Source organism: Chlorocebus sabaeus, chromosome 22 (genome assembly GCF_047675955.1).
Source record: "Chlorocebus sabaeus isolate Y175 chromosome 22, mChlSab1.0.hap1, whole genome shotgun sequence".
Lineage (NCBI taxonomy): Eukaryota > Metazoa > Chordata > Mammalia > Primates > Cercopithecidae > Chlorocebus > Chlorocebus sabaeus.
In genome coordinates this window covers 39,691,065-39,710,667 of record NC_132925.1, presented here as the reverse complement: position 1 = coordinate 39,710,667, position 19,603 = coordinate 39,691,065, and the positions used below count along the sequence as shown (strand labels likewise).

The following is a 19,603-nucleotide window of genomic DNA, read 5'->3' as shown; positions in this document are numbered from 1 at the left end:
GGTCTCGATCTCCTGACCTCGTGATCCGCCCGCATTGGCCTCCCAAAGTGCTGGGATTACAGGCCTGAGCCACCGCGCCTGGCCCCAGTCTACATTTTTATTGATAGTTACCCATGGAAATAATGATTCAAATCCTGCAGCTATTTGGTCTCGGGCTTTGAATTTATCAGGTACTTCCTGTGAGACTCCCAACTGCGTCTAAATAAACTTAAGAGTCAAAAGTCCCATAAGGGGCTTCTCTTACTTTTCGGTATTGTGATTTTTTTTTTCCTCTGGTTGATGAAATGCCAGAGTGAAAGGGATAGCCAACTGGACAAGAGGGCAAGTGCTGCTCCAGTTAGTTGGTGGAGTGCCCAGTAAGGGTCCACCACAATACCACCATATATCTGCTCAAGGATGGCTAAGGGTGGACTGATGGGTAAGCTCTTGGAAGGGCCTAAGCTCGCTGCATTCCATTAAGCTTCCTAGGAACGCCAAGTTTTTCCTGTGCCGTGAGAGACACAAGGTGAAATTGATGTTGGGAGATGGAAGCTGGATGGCCCTTGGGGGCTGACGCACAGGGTGTTGGACTTTGGGATAGAGCAGAGAGAGAGCTTGGCATGATTCATTGCCCCAAGCTGTAGAATCTTGGAAGAGAGTTACCATGCAGCCCATGCCCGGTTGACTGGAGCACCATTCGAGTGGAAAGGGGACAGGTGTGCCGGCCGTGTGCACAAGCATAACAATTGCTTTTGTTTAATGTGCAGATGAAATTTTTGATCCATTTCAGCCAGACATTTGTATCTTGATATCCTGTTTTAATTGCTAGAATTTGCTTTAGATCATCTACTTTACAATATTTACTTCAGCATTGTTGTTGGGCAGGGTAGAAGGTTTAGATGGAGAAGGAGGAGGGAGGTTAATAAAACGCATTTTAAAGAAGCATATAGGGTTGTATCCATTAGCCTTTACTCTTAAGCCGTAAAAGTGCTCTAAAGGGGGCATAAGGTTGGTGGAGGTAGGAGTATTAATGGAGATAGTTACTGGGTTACAATGGTGAGATGGACAATTAGAGGGGGTGGTTCCTTTGGTAAAAGTGGAGGTAAGATTTTAGGTTGGTACAGCCCTCTGGGGAGGTCCAGCCCGGATCTCTGATAGTCCAGATGATATCTGCCCATTTGGAACATATCTCTCAAATTGGGGTGTCTTGGTACCCACGCAATGAGCAAGATGCAGGGTCAGTGACTTTTCTGGAGGGGCAGAGGTATTTTTCTAAAGTAGAGATTTGTCTCTGTCATTGTCCGTTCTCACAAGGTATAACAAGACAAGCATCAAAGGTAATAATTTGGGGTGAGTCTGACCTGGTTACATTGATAACAAGGTGGTCAGCAATAAAATGAGAAAAGAAGAAAGAGTAATAGAATAGATGAAAGAGAGTTAAGCTCTTTTTAGCTTTAGTTTGAGAGGTTTTTTCTTTGGATAATGGCCCATGACTCTGGAGGTGGTGGTGTTTTCTTGACTCGGGTGTGATGGGTCCATCCTTTTTTTGCTGTCTGGACTACGGTTTTAGTGGTTGGAAGCACCAGGTAAGGTCCTTCCCAGGCTGGCTCAAGTTTTTCCTCCTTGATGAGGACGTGATCCCCAGGCTGATATTGATGGACTGAGAACCCCAGGGTTAGCGCCTGTGTTTGGAGACCTTTGGTTTTAAGAAAAAGAGAAAGTAGAGGAGAGACCAAGCATATAATTCCTGAGGAATTGTCTTTTGTTTTAAGTGTGGGAACGTCAGCAGTGGAGTGTAAATAAGACAATCTATAGAGCATCTCATAAAGGGAAAGGCCTATATCTTTTTTAGGAGCAGTTCAGATTTTCAGCAGGGCAATAGGAAGACATTTGGTCCATGGCAACTGAGTCTTTATAACGAATTTGGTTAGATAGTTCTTTAAGCACTGATTTGTCTTTTTAACTTTCCTTAATGAAGGTGGGTGCCAAGGAGTATGATATTTTCATTTAATGTCTGGGGCTTGGGATAGCTTTTTAATGATATGAGCTGTGAAATGGGTTCCATTGTCTGAGTCAATATTTTTTATTAGCCTGAACTTGAGCACTATATTTTTAATTAATGCCTTAACTATATAATTGGCTGTTGCATTTGTAAAGGGAATAGTTTTGACCCAGTGAGTGAGGTGATCTACTGTCATTAATAAGCATTTTATACGACCCATTAGAGACATCTCTGTGTGATTAATTTGGGTACTTTGGAATGGTCTTAAGCCTGGACTCCTTTCCCCAAGGGATAATCTCTTTTATAGTTTGTTTATCAGTTTTCATATATTTACATATAAAGCAACTATCTGTAACCTGTTTTGGCTAGAGTATAAGTTCCTGAAGACTGCATCACACATGGCCTGGGGTCCTTAATGAGTCCTTTGATGCACGTGGGACAGGACTTGGTCTGGCAATATCTGTTTTTACTCTGAGCTCTCTTTAGTGCCTATTCTTACGAGCTTTTCTTTCTCAGTGGAAGAGAAAACGGAGATCACAGTAGGAGGAGGAAGGTAAAGAGTTAAGTGGAGAACAGGCATTTCAGAAGAAACGGCGGATTGCATTGGGAGTTATACCTGATGTAAATGACGAGTTGATGGGTGCTGATGAGTTGATGGGTACAGCACACCAACATGGCACAAGTATTTTCCTGACTCTTAAAAGACAGGGTTTTTTGTGTGTGTGTCTGGGGACATGGACAATAGCGATTTTCTCTGGCAACTGAAGGTTATTCAATACTTGGGTGATTAACTCCTTGTGAACAAGGTTTTAACCTTATTAATAAGACCTCGTTCAGTCTAAAATTTTTTCAAATGTATGAGCCACTGCAAAGGCATACTTACAATCAGTATGGATGGTTCCTTCCTGGTTCTGCAAACACTTTAAGGCTTGGCTGAGTGCAAACAACTCACAAGTTTGGGCAGACCAATTATTGGGCAATTTTCTTGACTCTATTTCTTTAAGAGCTTCTTCATCAATTACTGAATACCCATTGTGTCTTTTTCCTTCAATCACTCGGCAGGAACCATCTATAAACAAGTGTCCCCCGGTCCTGAAGGGAGTTTCTCCTAAGTTTGGCCGGATCTTTGTATGGTAATCAATTAAATATAAACATGTGTGCTTTCTTTTTAGATTTAGAACTCTTGTTAAGAAACCTGCTGGGTTAAGCAAATTATCAGTAGTTAAATTATCCTCTTGTTTTAACAGAATAGCCTCCTACTCATACCACTTGTAATACTTTTCCAGTGGTACATTTTATATAAATGACTCTAAAGAATCGAAGTTCTTTTCTGGTCTGGGGTAACCAACAGTGACCTCATTGAGGATTTCCTTATAGAAGTCTTTTATGAAGGTATGCATTATATGTGTTTCCATGGGCTTCTTTGTATTCTTGTAGTATGAGTTCCATCCTATGCTCACCACCATCTTATGGACATCTCTACTTCCAACACTGGCCCAACTACAGTAAATGCCAGTGGATATATCAGTTGGGAGATTATCTATCACCTGCTCAGGAAAATTAGCTTGTGGGGATGCCCAGCTGCTTGGAACCGCAGCCGAATCCCGGCACCACTTGGCCCCAGCAGCAGTAAGGCAGATGTCCCATAATGCAGCCTGTTTGGGGTATGGGCTGTGGCCTGGTCTGTGTGTCTTGCAGAGCCGCCATTTACATGGTGCCTGAACCCTGGACGAGCTGGGGGGCAGGAGCGTGGGCTCTGCCTACCGTGGAGGCGCACCAGGGGCTGGATGATGCCTATAACATGCTGCCACGGATCCTTGATGCTGCCAACCCTACAAAAGCCGCCTGGCGACTTAGGTGCATGGAGTCCCTTTAAGAAGGGATACTTAGGCTGGGAGGGAATAGGTTCATAGGGTGTTGATTCCCAAGAATCAGAATTGTAAGAGGAGGAGTAACATGAGTAGGGGAAGGATCTGAAGCGGGATCTGGGATGGCAACAGCTGCCTGAGAGGAAGGGATTGGGGACACTGAGCAGGGAAAGATGGTCTAGGGGCTCCCATGTGATGGTCTTTAGGCATGGGAACTGGCTTTTCTAACCTTTTATTATCTTTCCAATATTTTAACATGAAACCTAGGAGGCTATTAGGGGGACTATCTTTATTGCTATTTTTATCCTTTTTACTCTTTGTCTTGCTTGGGGTATTTCTCATGTTGGGTCCTAGTTAGGCTCAATGCCTTGTACTAGAGACTTCTTGCCTATTTGTTTCTGGGGGCTTGTTAAGAGTGAATCCTTTGTATCAGTGATTTCTTGCCTATTCTTCCCTGAGGAGCTTGTTAAGGCTCAATACTTTGTACGTCAATACCTTGTATTTCTTGCCTATCCTTTAGCCCCACCTACTGGAGGTTTCTTGCACCCTTTTTTCGCTTCGTCCATTCTGGCCACTTCCCTTGTGGGAATACTTCAGATCCCTCTTAGCATTGATGGTGGGTCAGTATAAACCCCTGACAGGATCCCCGAAGGGCCGCCCTAAGCCATATGAGGTGATCATGGAACTGCAGATAGGATGCTCTAACTCTGCACAGCAGTAGTGTTTAGTACCATTCACACAACCAGCACTGCAAGCAGTAGTGCTTGTGATCATTTACACATACTTTTAACCTACAGAATCCCAACCACCAAGGAAATACTTTGTTGCCCCTGCAACGTTCTGACTTTGGTCTGTGCACAGACTTACCTGGTCACCGAGGTATGTGAGCTTCCTTTCCCCAAGCTGCTGGCCTGTTTCTTTCCCATGTTGCTGAGAGTCTGGGTTTATTTGTCACACTGGGTGGGCCTCAATTCCTTTATCCTGGAGGCCCCTGCAATGAGGGAGTGGGGCTCACTTCTTCATGGGAGAGGACCAGACACCCTTTCCCAGAGGAGAATGGGAATCTCGGACGAGCCCCCAGATTTGTTGGAGATAAACGCTCGGTGCTGCAAAGTGAAACCGGCACTCAGGCAAAAGTTTTCTCAGCAAGGCAATTTACTTCTGCAGAAGAGTGTATCGCAGATGGAGCAATGGCAAAAACAGGGAACAAAGGAGAGAAGGGGTTTTTATCTCTAATGCATAATCCCTACCTCTGTGTCACTCCTCCATGGGCTGGGGTTGGACCACGCAATCTAAGCTGACCTGATTGGCTACTTGTGAATATTTTTTCCAAATAAGAAAGGGGAAGGGGAAGGTGAGTTGCAGTGGTGGGACGTGTGGTTTCGAAGGGTGACGTGTGGTTTCTAATGGGTGGAATGGGTGCAGAGTGTTTAACCAAGGGAACAGATGTGAGCTATTGATAAGAGCTGACGAGAATGTTGTTTACAGTAACTAGAGGCAAGGAGGCATGGAGAACAAGAAAGTTGAGTTTGAGAACAAAAAACAAGGAAGTTAACATGCTGAACCTTTGAAGAGAAATTCAGAAAAATTCATTGTATCTTACAGACATAAGTTTTTCACCTCATTTGTATAAATATTTATGAGTGTGATTGCTGGGATTGTGTGGTAAGACTACATTTAGCTTTGCAGGAAACTGCTGATGGGTCTTCCAGAATGGCTGTACTACTTTACATTTCTGCAAACAATGAGTGAGAGTTCCTGTTGCTTCACATCCTCACCAGCTTTTGGTGGTGTTAGTGTTTGGGATTTTAGCCATTCTGTTCCAGTAGATGTATAATGGTATGTCACTGTTTTAATTTACAATTCCCTAATGACATATGATGTTGAGCATCTTTTCATATACTTATTTACTACCTGTATATCTTCTTTTGTGTGGTATCAGTCCAGATTTTTTGCACACTTTTTAATTCATTTGTTTTATTATTGAGTTTTAGGAGTTCTTCGTATATTTTGGATACTAGCCCTTTATTGGATATGTGTATTGCAAATATTTTCTCCCGGTCTGTGGCCTGTCTTTTCATCCTATTTCATAGTGTCTTTCTTTCAGAGAGCAGAAGTTTTTAATTGTAATGAAGCCCATGTTTCCATTTTTTTTTTTAATGGACTATGCTTTTGGTGTTGTATCTAAAAAGTCGTCATCAAACCAAAGGTTACTTAGATTTTTCTTGTTATCTTTTAGAATTTTTATAGTTTTGCATTTTACTTTAGATCTATGATGCAGTTTGAGCTAATTTTTTAATTTTTGTGAATTTTTGTGTGTTTTGAGTTAATTTTTGTGTAAGTTGATGTCTGTTTATTTGCATGTAGATGTTTGCTTATTCTAGTACCTTTTTTCAGAAAAAGACTGTCATCCCTTTTTGATGTCCTCTTTCAGTGATGCACATGTTTTTTTGAGACAGAATCTCACTCTCTTGCCTAGGCTGGAGTGCAATGGCTTGATCACAGCTGACTGTAGCCTCAACTTCAGTCAGTCCTGCTGTCTCAGCCTCCCACGTAGCTGGTATCATAGGTGTGGACCAGGGTTTCACCATGTTGCCCAGGCTGGTCTTGAACTCCTGGGTTCAAGCAGCCCACCCACCTTGGCCTCCCAAAGCACTGGGATTACTGGCATGAACCACCATGCCTGGTCTCAGTGGCATAGTTTTGAGGGTGAATTATGATAAGTAAAATTGAAGAAGAAACCTGAGATTGTTGTAATTAATAATTTGACTTCATATGCCTTTAAAAATAGCTTAGGAGGAAGTAACATGTTGAATAAGAGCCTGGGCTGTGGGATAAATTCTGAATTTGCCATTTACTTGCTGTGACATTGGACGAGTTACTGAACTGTGCCTCAGTTTCCTTGTACGTAAATGTATTTTTAGGTTAAGTGAACAACATTTAATATAAATTGTTTAGTACAGTATCTTGCATATGTTATAGCTATGGAAGGTTATTAGTAATAAAGACTTCTTTAGATGTTTTATGTATTTTTAATTCATCAGTTCCTATTATTCTCTATAGTGTATTACAGGAAAATATAATAGTGTTAACCTATGGACTGTTTCTGTAGTTATTGATGCCATCTGGCAGAAGCAGATTTACATAAGGGAGTTTAATGACTGACCCAGAATAACCATCATGAAGAGCATACAGTGTAGAAAACGGAATTCTAAATGCATGCTTATATGCTCAGTATTTTCTAAAACCACTAAATATTATTAAATACCTCAAGACTAAAGGTTTGATGTGTAAGATGGTGCAAAAGAACTGTAGTCCTTTTTTAAAATTTTTTATTTATTTGTGTTTTTGAGATAGGGTCTCTCCCTGTCACCCAGTCTGGAGTTCACTTTATAAAACATATTTCCTACCTTTGCATATGACGTATTACACGCTACCTGCTTGCTTAATATATTTAGGATTGTTGCATATTTTAGATTTTGAGTTATCTCTCCAATAAGAATACAAGTTCTTTAGGATAATGTGTCTTCAGTTTTTCAGTCTGTCACCATTTCTGGATGGAGAAGGTCATGTTTCTTAATTGCCTGAGAAGTTAAGCAATTTGGATAATTGGATAAGCTATTACTTTTAAATTATTACTTTATTTTATCTTGCCGTTTGATTCTTTCTTCTGGAGTGGATAGAGGGACCATTTACAATATAATAACGAAATTCATATCTGTTTTTAAAGTTAGAACTGGAAGGCCAGTAGGAGAAACAAGGGTCCCTTAGGGCAATACCCTGAGTAAAAGCAAAGCAATTTTTTTGTTTGTTTCAAGTAATTGCTAGTGAATAAGGAGTATTTCTATACTTCACTATATTCAGCATTTTTCTTTGTGTTATAAAACAAGATATTGGGATGATAATTGTTTAATGCACTGATAGGAATTGCTGTTCTGAGTTATCACAAACTTTGGGTTTTGTCAGTTAAAACAAATTTGAGTGTTAGGTTTTGTTTTTTTTTAACAGGTGTTGACATTACTTTTATTTCTGTGTTTGGGAACTTGTAAATTTGTCTGACATTGATTCTAAAACTTTATTGTAGTGTAATATTTTGATCTCTGTGTATCCAAGCGTTTTTCCTAAAACCGCTAGATCTGCTTTCTTTTTTTTTTTTTTTTTCCTGTGATGGAGTCTTACTCTGTCGCCCATGCTGGAGTACAGTGGCGTGATCTTGGCTCACCGCAACCTCTGCCTCCCGGGTTTGAACGGTTCTCCTGCCTCAGCCCCCTGAGTAGCTTGGATGCCAGGCGCCTACCACCATGCCCACCGAATTTTTGTATTTTTAGTAGATATGGGGTTTTGCTATGTTGGCCCGGCTGGCCTTGAACTCCTGACCTCAAGTGATCTGCTCACCTTGGCTTCCCAAAGTGCTGGGATTACAGGCATGAGCCACCGCCCAGCCAGATTTGCTTTTTAAATTAAATTTTTGTCTCTGAGTCATTTAGTAGTAAGTTAGTCATGGTACCCCCTTCTCTTAGATACTTTAATTGGTGATACTCTGGGGGTGTTAAAAACAAAACAGCAACAACAAAACCGGTGATCAGAATTAGTTTAACAACATAAATATTATTAATGAGGATATCTTCTGAATTATCCTAATAAAGTAGTATTTATGTTTTTCTGTTACATAAAAAAATCCAGGACTTTCTTTGGTAAGTTGTACTTCATACCAGTTTTAATCATTTAGCACAGTAGAGAGTACTAGTGAGGTATACATTATGTAGACTATAGATATGTTAAAAAGTACATTCTATTCATGATAAAACTAATAAACTAGGAATAGAAGGAAACTTGCTCCATCTGATAACATCCATGAAAGAACCCAGAGCTAATACGTAGTTAATGGCAAAATATTGGATGCTTTCTACCTAATATTAGGAGCAATATGAGAATGTCCTCTGCTGCCACTTTGTTGTTGTTGTTTTTTTTTTTTTTTAGCATTGTACTAGAGTTTCTAACCAGAGCAATTAGGCAGGGAAAGAAGTAAAAGGCATCAGAGTCTTAAGGAAGAAGTACAGCTGTCTCTATTTGCAGATATTTATGGAAACATCCTAAGAAATTTGCTAAAAATCTATTAGAGTTAATAAATGAGTTCAGCAAAGTTGAACTCATGTAGGATCGATGTATAAAAATCAATTGTGTTTCTCTACAATAGAAATGAGCAAACTGAAACTGAAATTAAGGAAACAGTTCCACTTATAATGCCATCTAAAGGAACAAAATACTTATGAATACATTTAACATAAGTACAAAATGTATAATCTGGAAATTACAAAACATTGTTGAAATAAATTAACGAATACCTAAAAAAAGGATGGACATCCTATGTTCATGAATTGGAAGACTTAATATTGTTTAAATAATAGTGCTCTCCTAGTTGATCTACAGATCCAAAGGTTTGTCAGAATTCCAGTTGCCTTTTGCAGAAGGCAAAATTCCAGTTACCCTTTGCAGAAATTGATAAACTGATCGTAAAATTCATATGGAAATACAAGGGATCCTGTATTAGTTTCTGAGGGTTGCAGTAAGAAAGTACGAAAACTAGGTGGCTTAAAACAACCGAAATTCTTCTCTCAGTTTAGAAGTGGGAGGTCCAAAATCAAGGTGTTAGCTCTGACTGCTCTAGGGACTTATCCCCGCTTGCTGCTTCTAGCATTTGCTGGCAATCCCTGGCATTTCTTGGCTTGTAGATCACTAAAGTCACTTAGATTTCCTCTACCTGCGTGTCTTCATAATATTTTCTCTCTGTGTATGTTTGTCTGTGTGTCCAAAATTCTTTTTGCGAGGACACCAGTCATATTGGATTAGGGCCAATTGAATGACCTCATTTTAATTTTTTTTTTTTTTTTTTGACATGGAGTCTCACTCTTTTGCCCAGGCTGGAGTGCAGTGGCATGATCTCGGCTCACTGCAACCTCTGCCTCCTGGGTTCAAGCAATTCTCCCGCCTTAGCCACCCAAGTAGCTGGGATTACAGGTGCCTGCCACCACGCCTGGTTCATTTTTTGTATTTTTAGTAGAGATGAGGTTTTGCCATGTTGGTCAGGCTGGTCATGAGCTCCTGACCTCAAGCAATCTGCCCTCCTCGGCCTCCCCAACGTGCTGGGATTACAGGCATGAGTGACCTCCACCTCTCCCGGCCCTCATTTTAATTTGATTACCTTTGTGAAGACCCTATTTCTAAATAAGGTCACATTCTGAGGTACTTGTGGTTAGGACTTTAACATATCTTTTTTGGGTACCCAGTTAAACTCATAACAGACTCTGAATAGCCCCTCAAAAATTGAAAAATAAAGTTAGAGGACTCACATTTCTCAATTTAAAATTTTACATCAATCAAGACAGTGTGGTGCTTGGATATAGAGTCATGGAGTATGATTGTTAGTCTAAAAATAAGCCCCTACCTTTAAGGTCAGTTGGTTTTGACAAGGATACCAAGATAATTAAATGGTGAAAGAATTTTTCCCCCCCACAAATGGTCTCAGACAGCTGGATATTTGCATGCAAAAGAATGAAGTTTAACTCCTGCCTCACACCATCTACAAAAATTATGTCAAAATGGATTAAAGACCTAAATGCTAGAGCTAAAGCAACTAGGAGCTAAAACTCCTAGGAGAAAACATAGGATTAAGTTTTTCTGAACTTGGGTAGGCAATGACTTCTTAGATATGGTACCAAGCACACGAGCAACAAAAGAAAAAATTGATGCATTGAACATTATAAAAAATAAAACCATTTGTGCTTCAAAACACCATCAAGAAAGAGAAAACACAGAAAGGGAAAATGCTTGCAAATTATATCTGATAAAGGACTTGTGTCTAGAATACAAGAAGAACTCTTACAGTTCAATAATAAAAAAAAGTCCAATTAAAAATTTGGCACAGGTTCTTAATAGATAGAACTTATGTATATATAATGATTGGTAAGTGTATGTATTAGTCTGTTCTCACACTGTTATAAAGAACTACCTGAGACTGGGTAATTTATGAAGAAAAGAGGTTTAATTAACTCACAGTTCCAAAGGCTGTATAGGGAGCGTAGGTGGGAGGCCTCGGGAAACTTAAAATCATGGTGGAAAGTGAAAGAGGAAGCAAGCTTGTCTCACCGTGGTGGAGCAGGAGAGAGAAAGAGAAAGCGTGAGGGGAGAAGTGCCATACACTTTCAAACAACTAGATCTCGTGAGAACTCACTATCACAAGGACAGCAAGAGGGAAGTCTGTCCCCATGATTCAGTCAACTCCCACCAGGCCCCTCCTCCAATTCATGAGGATTACAATTTGAGATGAGATTTGGGTGGGGACACAGAGCAAAACCATATCAGTGCATAAAAAGATGCTCAGCATCATTAGTCATTATGGAAATAAAAATCAAAACCGTGAGATACCACTTCAGACTCATTAGGATGGCTAGAATAAAAAAGTCAGATTATAACCAATGTTTGTTAGGATATGGAAAAATTGGAGCCCTCATACACTGCTGTGGGAATGTAAAATGGTACAGCTGCTTTGGAAAACAATCTGGTAGTTCTTAAAATACACACATAGAGTTACCATATAATCTAGCAATTCCATGCCGAGTTATATATACCCATATGTTCATATATACACATGTTCATAGCATTATTTATAATAACTAAAAGTAGAAACAACCCAAACATTTATCAATTGATGAATGGAGAAATCAAATATGGGATTTCCATAAATGGAATATTACTGAGGAAGCAAAAGAAATGGACCAAAGCATACTACAACATGGATGAACCTGGAAAACATTCTAAGTAAAAGAAACCAAGCATAAAAGACCAAGTATTACACGATTCCACCTATATAAATGTCCAGAATAGGCAAATCTGTAGACAGAAAGTAGATTACTCTTTCCTTAGGGCTGGAATGGAAGGATTGGGGGATGACACCTAAGAGGTACAGTGTTTCTTTTTGGGGTAATGAAATTGATTGGGGTGATGGTTGCACAAGCCTGTGAAAGTACTAAAAATCGTTAAGTGTGCACTTTAAGTGGGTGAATTGTATGTTATGTGAATCATAACTTAATGAAGCTACTTTAAAATACATTCAATTATTAGAGGATAAGGGACCCTATGAAATGTGTACATATTTGAATATTTAACATGAGATGTTATGAAGTAGAAATATATATGCTGCCAAATGGATGGTATGGATCAGTGCTGTTCATAAAGTATATTGCAAGCCACATATATAATTAAATTTTTCTAATAGCCACGTTTTTATTTTATAAAGAAGGGGTTTCACTATCCAGACTGGACTTGAACTCTCAGGCGCCAGTGATCCTTCTGCCTCAGTCTTCTGAGTAGCTAGGAATGCAGGAACATGTCACCTCTCCTGGCTTCTAATAGCCACTTTATAAAAACTTAAAAGAAATGGATGAAATTAAATTGCTTTTTATTTATTTATTTTTTTGAGATGGAGTCTCACTCTGTTGCCCAGGCTGGAGTGTAGTGGCGCGATCTCGGCTCACTACAACCTCCGCCTCCTGGGTTCAAGTGATTCTCCTACCTTGGCCTCCCGAGTAGCTAGGACTACAGGTGCCTGCCACTACACTTGGCTAATTTTTGTGTTTTTAGTAGAGATGAGGTTTCACCATATTGGCTAGGCTGGTATTGAACTCCTAACCTTGTGATCCATTTGCCTCGGCCTCCCAAAGTGTTGGGATTACAGGTGTGAGCCACTGCGCCCAGCCTGAAGTTAATTTTAATAATATATTTTATTTACTCCAATATATAAAAATATTAACATTTCAATATGTAGTCCTTAAAATCTGTTATGCATTTCAGAATGTTTTGATTCAAACTTTGCCACTTTCAAGTGTTCAGTAGCTTCGTGTAGTGACTAGGGCAACATAAATAGAGACATTAAGCGTTAATCCAGAGGGAGGAGTAATCACTGTAGTCTGAAATGATTAGGAAAAGTCACAGAAATTGAATTATTTTGCTCATTCATTCATTTACTGATTTCAGTCATTTATCCAACAAATATTTGAGCTCTTACTGTTTATAAAAAACTAGCAAAAACTGCAGATATGTCTTATCTCCTCATGGACAGTGCATTAAACAGCTAATTATGTACTTACTTAGGGCTGGTTGCTTAAGAAGTAGTGGAAAGAGTATAGGCTTAGATTTAAATATTCCCGGTGAAACAGAGGATGATGGTAACTGCATTGTGGGATTGGTGGTAGTAAGTAAAATCGGTATGTCACATGCCTAACACTGTGCTGCTTGTTAAATGTTTTCTCCTTCTCTTTTCCTACTTCACCCTCTGTCCCTCTACTTCCTTGTTGAATACATGAGGTGGGCCATGGGAAAAAAGGCTTAGGAAGTAGCAGAGTCCTGGCTACCCAAGGACTTGAGAATGAGTTCTTACCCTCCTTTCTTATCCTCGGCCTTCTTTCACGGGCCTTCTTTCCATGGCCTTGCTTCCTGGACCCAGATTCAAGTTTGTATTATTAGTTCTAAAGCCTATTAACCAGTATTAAAGGGGTTTTGGTGGGCTAATTTAGTAATGTAATTATTGTTTTTTCTAGAGATTTCTATGTTTCATTCCACGCAACTATTTTATTAATGAAAATTTGAAATGTTATCTGCTAAATTAGTTTGCATCTTACTCAGATAAGAATGTGTTTTAGAAATATTTCAAGAAGTGTTGATATAAAAATTGTTTTATACCTTTTTTGAAATTCCAGACCTACCATTGAATACTTAGCACTTTGGTCCATGTAATTTTTACATTGTGCGATATCTTTGAATTTTAACATACTCTTTTACAATAAGACTTATTAGGTCTAGTTACATTATGTTTGAGACAATAATAGATGAGTTTGTTGGGAACAGTTATTATAGTGTATTGAACAGAGTTTGTTAGGAAAAGTTTTTATAGTGTATTGAACACTGGATTTAAATTGGGCAGCTCTTGATTTTTCCATTCGTTAGCTGTGTGGTTGTGAGTAAGTACATTTATTCACTGGTTTTTGATTCATACAGAAGATACAGTTTGACTAATATGGTCAGGACATGATTGTGTGTTTACTTATTTAAAAATTGTGATTAAGTGCTTTGAAGGAAAAGAACTGGTTACTGTGAATATAATAACAGGTGAAAACTACTTTAGATTGGATTGTCCTAGAGAAGGTGTCTCTGAAGAAGTGAGGTTTAAGCTGAGACATAAAGGATAAAAAGGAAGGGATTAGGGATGGGGATGGTAAAAGAATATTGTAAGGAAAGGGAACATCATGTGAAAAAGTCCTGAGGTGGCAAAATGCTTTGTGTATTCAATAAATTGAAAGAAGCCTAGTGTGACCGAAGGGTTGTGAGCAAGGGAAGAATGGCATGATATCAGAATGAAACTAGATCTTACAGGGTTTTGTAAAAGATGCTGAAGCCTTTAAGGAGTTTTAATCAGGGAAATGAGACACAAGTGTAACTCCAAAGTGGGAAGTTGAATATAGGAGTCTCTAAAGGTTGAAAGAGTAGTCAGGTCTACAGAAATACATTTGAGAACCAACAGCTCTCAAATGGTAACAATTTGGATAAATACCGTGTATTTAAAGATCTGGAAATGCATAAGCTAATCTGGGGAGAGTATGGAGACAGAAGATAGAGAATGGGAGTCTAGGACCAAGCCTAGAAGAACCCCAACATTTAGAAGCTGATAGGGAAGGAACTAGCCTAGGAGGACCTCAAGTGAGCAGAGTTTTTTTGGATGACCGAGAAAGTATAATGGTTCTGAAATGGCAATAGGGAACAAGGAGGATGTGATTTTTTTTTTTCCCAACTAGATATAAACCTTTTTTTCACAACTTTGTCATAATTCACCTTCTAAAAGACAGACTGGGGGACATAGCTGAAAACACTGGGAGGCCAGATGCTGATGTCTTTCAAGCCAGAGCATAGCCGTGGTCACTTTAGGGCCAGTGTGCTCCTATGGTTCTCAGGTGTCACGGACCAGGTGCACCTATACTGTCCAGTGCCAGTTTTACTTAGAGCCACCTCTTTTTCTGGGGGCCATCCATCTTCGTTTCATGCTAGATTTTTACTAGAGGCTCCCTGTTCTTCCACAACAGTTTATGACCATAAGTAACATACCATATTCCAAAGAGAGTTCCCCAGGATGCACTGCATGATCAAAACATTTCCATCCCATGATCATTCCTGCTGTATCCATGGCCATAATGACTTTTAGGGCATTCCCTGCTGTGAATGTGAACATCTGAAGGGAAATAATGGCAAGCCTCCCTTCTGGGATCTTAGTGCAGACAGCTGCAAGGACCATCATGATGGTGCCAGATGCACCAAGTGATGGTCCCTATCTTCCTGTGGCAACTTTACACACATAACTGATACAATTGGAAATAACACCTGCAGATAATAACACTGCTCTTGACCCAGAATGTTCACTGTGCTGGAGGCGAAGCTCCACAAAACATAGATATTTGCTGCCATGTGAAATAAGGAGAAATAACTGAATGTTGACAGCAACACTGGAAAAGAAAGAACTTTTGAGGCTGGATTAGATGTGAAATATCTGATCCTTGTCCGCTGCAGAGATGGTACTCTCTATCAACAGAATACAACGACATTCGTTTGCACCTGTGATAATCTGTCAGTCTACTGGCCATCGCTTAGGTTATTCCACCACTTGTTATTCTCCTTTCTGAAGTCTCCTTTTTGTGGTCTTATGCTGTCCCAACCATCAACTTTTATATCATCAAAATAACTCTGGACCCTGAATTTCGGTGATTCATATTGCCAGATAGCAGCTGATCCAAATGCACAGCCTGTAGACCCAACAGTAAAAAATAAAGGTTTTATGAGAGTCCCTATAGGATACGGAGAAGCATAAAAGGCTGTTTCTTTCACAGAAGGAATCAAAGCACTTCTCTTGTATGCTTCAACACTTGTGCCTATGTCTGATGTTTGAGGTTCAGCTTTCCTGGGTGCTTTTCTGAATCTACCTTTTTGCTGAAGAAGTCAAACCTGTGTCTGAGCAGCCGTGGCGGGGCTAGGGCCATAGTGAGTTCCTTGCAGCTGCGGCTGCTCACTGGCGGAGACATGAGACCATGTCTGGTCGCTGCCCCAGCCTGTCTCTGCCCAGCCTCACCATGCCATCTTCCCAACCTCTGCCCCACCATGGCCTGCAAGGACATGGTTTTGAGACGTGTGGAGGAACTGAATAACATCAGCCTCTGTGGGATTTATTACAGTAGCATATTTGGGGGAGTTATGTTTTCCATAAGGCTAGAAAGTGGAGTTTGCTGATCACAGAAGAGGTAGAGTTGAGGAGTTGATTCAGATGAGAGGGATGTGTGGAGTAGTAGGGGCATGACAGTTAACAGCAAATGAGAGAGGCTAGTATTTCTGGTGGAGACTTAGGTAAACAAGGATATGAGGTGTTGATAGATTTAGGCCTTTTAATCTCTTGTAGGCTAGACGGATCTATGGCCTTAGTGGCATAGTCTGGAAAGTTTCAAATAGTTTGTTGGGTAAGGGCCAAGTTTCTCATGAGGTAAATCTGCCTCAGCAGGTTCTAGTTATGGTATGATGAGGCTCCAGGCTGGCCTCTTCATTTCTTTTATCTATTAAATAGTAATAATACCTCATTAATTGTTATTTAAATGGACAGTCACATAGTAGTTAATAAAAGTTGAGTCTAAATAAACATACAGCCTTTTACGAAATCTTTTAAACATACGTCCCAGTAAGTCGTGCTCTAGCCAAATTATTCTCTTGTCACTCTTTTGTGTACTGAATATAACAATGCCTAATTGAAGAATAAACGTTGACTATGAATGAGGCACTCAATTCATCTCTTTGCCGATTACACTCAATTTTAGAACTAAGGATAAATTATTCAAGAAATAGTTGCTGATTTTTTAGCTCGAAGTGTTCTGTAAGCATACTTGGATTTTTTTTTAGAACCCAGTGACAGTAATACTTCTTTGGAGAGAATATCTTTGAATATCTTTTTAGAACTTCAAGCAAATTTATCTTTAAAACATTTTATATGCTCAGTGTAGATAATTTGGAAATTACAGAGAGAGACAAAAAAGAAAATAAAAATTTGCCTGTATTCTCACTATCTAGAGAAAACTCCTGTTTACTTTTTGGTGTGTTTGTGTAGCATTTGTTTTCAAAATTGGGATCACAATATATAGCATTTTGTAGCTATATACTCTGCCTTTTTATGTAATCTTGTGTCATGAATATTTTCCTAAACCATTAAATATTCTTGGAAAATGTAATTTTAATGAGTACATAATATTCTGTTCATTGTGAGTGTATCGTAGTTTACCTTATGATTCTCTGCTATTGGACATCTGGATTGGCTCTAATTTATTGATGTGGTAAATAATGCCTTAATGAATATCTTTGTAAATTAATTATTTTCTTCCATTTTCTTTTTACTTTCTTTTGCCGTATTCCTAGAAAGGGAAGTACTGGGTCAAAGAATAGGGCTTCATTTTTGTTGCTCCTGCTTTTTTTTTTTTTCCCCCTGAGACGGAGTCTCGTTCTGTCACCCAGGCTGGAGTGCTGTGGCGTGATCTTGGCTCACTGTGACCTCCGCCTCCTGGGTTCAAGTGATTCTCCTGCCTCAGCCTCCCAAGTAGCTGGGATTACAGGTGTGCACCACCACACCTGACTACTTTTTTGATATTTTTAGTAGAGACGGGGCTTCACCATGTTGGCCACACTGTTCTCAAACTCCTGACCTCAAGTGGTCCGCCTGCCTCGGCCTCCTAAAGTGCTGGGATCATAGGCGTGAGCCACCGTGCCTGGCTGCTCCTGCTGCCTTTTTTTTTTTTTTTTTTTTTTGAGATAGAGTCGTGCCCTGTGGCCCAGACTGGATTGCAATGGTGCGATTTCAGCTCACTGCAACCTCCGCCTCCTGGGTTCAAGTGATTCTCCTGCCTCAGCCTCCTGAGTAGCTGGGATTACAGGCGCATGCCATCACGCCTGGCTAATTTTTTGTCCCGCTGCTTTTAAGGAAAATTATACTTCAAGATTTCATATTTAAAAATCAGTGTGGGTCGGGCTCGGTGGCTCACGCCTGTAATCCCAGCACTTTGGGAGGCCAAGGTGGGTGGATCACTCGAGGTCAGGAGTTTGAGACCAGTGTGACTAAACATGGTGAAGGCCCATCTCTACTAAAATTACAAAAATTAGCCAGATGTGGTGGTGCGTGTCTGTAATCCCAGCTACTTGAGAGGCTGAGGCATAAGAATCACTTGAACCCGGGAGGTAGAGGTTGCAGTGAGTCTAGATGGCACTACTGCACTCTAACCTGGACAACAGAGTGAGACTCTGTCTCAAAAAAACCAACCAACAAACAAAAAATTAGTGTGTGTGTGTGTATTTGGCGGTATAGCATTGCTTATTTCTCTGTTTCCAGCAGTGGTTTATTTTAGCATTGCTTATTTCTCTGTTTCCAGCAGTGGTTTATTTTTGTGTGGATTTGCAGACCCACTTGCAGTAATAAATCCTTACAGGTTCTCTTTGGCTTATACGTTGAGAACAACTTCTGTAGATTATAAACTACCCCACTTCTCTCCCGTATCCTTTGTTTCACTGCTCTTGCTTCAGCAGATGCCTTCTCATTGCCCCTAACAAGTAACTCTTCCTCCTTTATTAAGTGATTGTTTTTTCCTAACATCCCTTGCTTGATATTTGGGGAAAATTTTAAGGCTTCTAAAACATCATATTTGAGAGCGCCTAGTTTTATTGTATCCCTTGTTAACACCTTGAGTGTTTATTTTTTAATATTTGCTGATTTGTGAGATGAAATATGATAGGTATATTTGGGGGTAGGAGGAATGTCTGAAATAAATTCTTTCTTCCCAACTTATGATTTAATAAGAGCTGGAAGGGGAAAAGTAAGGTGTAAAACCCAGTGTTTGACATTTTTATCCTCTTAATCTGGCTACCGTCCATCATACTTTCAGAGCTGAAGGGGCTCTAAATTTCGTATTTATTCAGTCCTTTCAGTTTACAGACAGGGAAACTAAGCCCTAAAAAGGACATTCCTTGACTTCCTCAAGGTCATAAGCCAAACAGTGTTAGAAGTTTGGCCTGTTTTTTCATAACTTGATGTGTTGGTTTTTCTACAAACATCTTCTGCGTCTCTGCACCATGTGTTCCCCAGCCTGCCTTTCAGGTTGACTAACTTTTAGGTGACAAATTTTTTTCTGTTTGGAGGCCTGGTACACTTTTTTTTATCCTTCAGTTTAACCACAGTACTTTGATCATCCTGAGTCAGTTCTTGCATACATTGTACCTTTTTGCCCTGCAGATAGTGCTCTCAATTTCAAGGAAAGCTTCAAGGAAATTTTCTATTCATGTGTGGCATCTACTTTTGGAACAATAATTATCCTTATGTTGGATCATCTTTGTTCTTCACATTTATCATCTCCAGAATTACTTTAATCTGTTAAGTGATTCCCTCTGCATTCACTGTTATGATTTCCTTTCTTCCCTGCAATTAATTTTTCACTATGTTTTTTTCTGTTCTTTGCTGTTTCTAGTTTATTAGATCTCTGATGTTTTGTTCTGCTAAGAATAAACTGAGAACTGTTGTAGGTTAAAAAACAGCCCTCCAGAAGAGATCTGTCACCCAGGCTTATTGTACCTTCTGCTTCCTGGGTTCAAGTAATTCCCATGCCTCAACCTCCCGAGTAGCTGGGATTACAGG

The 19,603-nt window shown here is 39.8% G+C and overlaps 1 protein-coding gene and 1 pseudogene across 4 annotated transcripts in view; one reads left to right on the top strand and one right to left on the bottom strand.

Moving 5' to 3' along the window:
• The window catches only part of GSK3B (glycogen synthase kinase 3 beta), a 270,061-nt gene that overhangs the window by 49,925 nt on the left and 200,533 nt on the right, over positions 1-19,603 (top strand). The window lies entirely within an intron of this gene.
• LOC140709819 (presenilin-associated rhomboid-like protein, mitochondrial pseudogene) lies at positions 11,994-16,318 on the bottom strand (annotated as a pseudogene).